Source organism: Oncorhynchus kisutch, unplaced genomic scaffold (genome assembly GCF_002021735.2).
Source record: "Oncorhynchus kisutch isolate 150728-3 unplaced genomic scaffold, Okis_V2 scaffold1594, whole genome shotgun sequence".
In the NCBI taxonomy this organism is placed as follows: Eukaryota; Metazoa; Chordata; class Actinopteri; order Salmoniformes; family Salmonidae; genus Oncorhynchus; species Oncorhynchus kisutch.
This window is the reverse complement of record NW_022263539.1, coordinates 15088-15704: the sequence shown is the minus strand read 5'-3', so window position 1 is coordinate 15704 and position 617 is coordinate 15088. Positions and strand designations below refer to the sequence as shown.

The window sequence follows — 617 nt, the reverse complement described above, 5'->3', positions numbered from 1 at the left end:
CTCTGCGTGCGTAATGAGAAAAACAAGAGTACAACTCTTAGCGGTGGATCACTCGGCTCGTGCGTCGATGAAGAACGCAGCTAGCTGCGAGAACTAATGTGAATTGCAGGACACATTGATCATTGACACTTCGAACGCACTTTGCGGCCCCATGTTCCTCCTGGGGCTACGCCTGTCTGAGGGTCGCTTTGTCATCAATCGGAACCTCTGGGTTTCCGCAGCTGGGGCAGCTGGGGCAGTCATGTGGTGTATAGAAGACCGCTTTGCCCAGTGTCGATCGGGGGCCTGAGTCCTTCTGATCGAGGCTCAGCCCGTGGACGGTGTGAGGCCGGTAACGGAAGGGAGTCGGGTTCAGATCCCCGAATTTGGAGTGGCGGAGATGGGCGCCGCGAGGCGTCCAGTGCGGTAATGTGACCGATCCCGGAGAAGCTGGCGGGAGCCCCGGGGAGAGTTCAGGGGCGCCCTGGAATGGGTTCGCCCCGAGAGAGGGGCCCAAGCCCTGGAAAGCGTCGCGTTCCCAGCGGCGTCCGGTGAGCTCTCGCTGGCCATTCAAAATCCGGGGGAGAGGGTGTAAGCAGGCACTCGATCCAATCTTTTTTTGGGACGGAAGGCGTCTT

The 617-nt window shown here is 59.6% G+C and overlaps 1 non-coding gene across 1 annotated transcript; it reads left to right on the top strand.

Moving 5' to 3' along the window:
* Positions 1–32: 32 nt before the first annotated feature.
* On the top strand, positions 33–186 carry LOC116366879 (5.8S ribosomal RNA). The gene has a single exon (XR_004208318.1). It is a non-coding gene; the product is annotated as a 5.8S ribosomal RNA (ribosomal RNA).
* Positions 187–617: the final 431 nt, after the last annotated feature.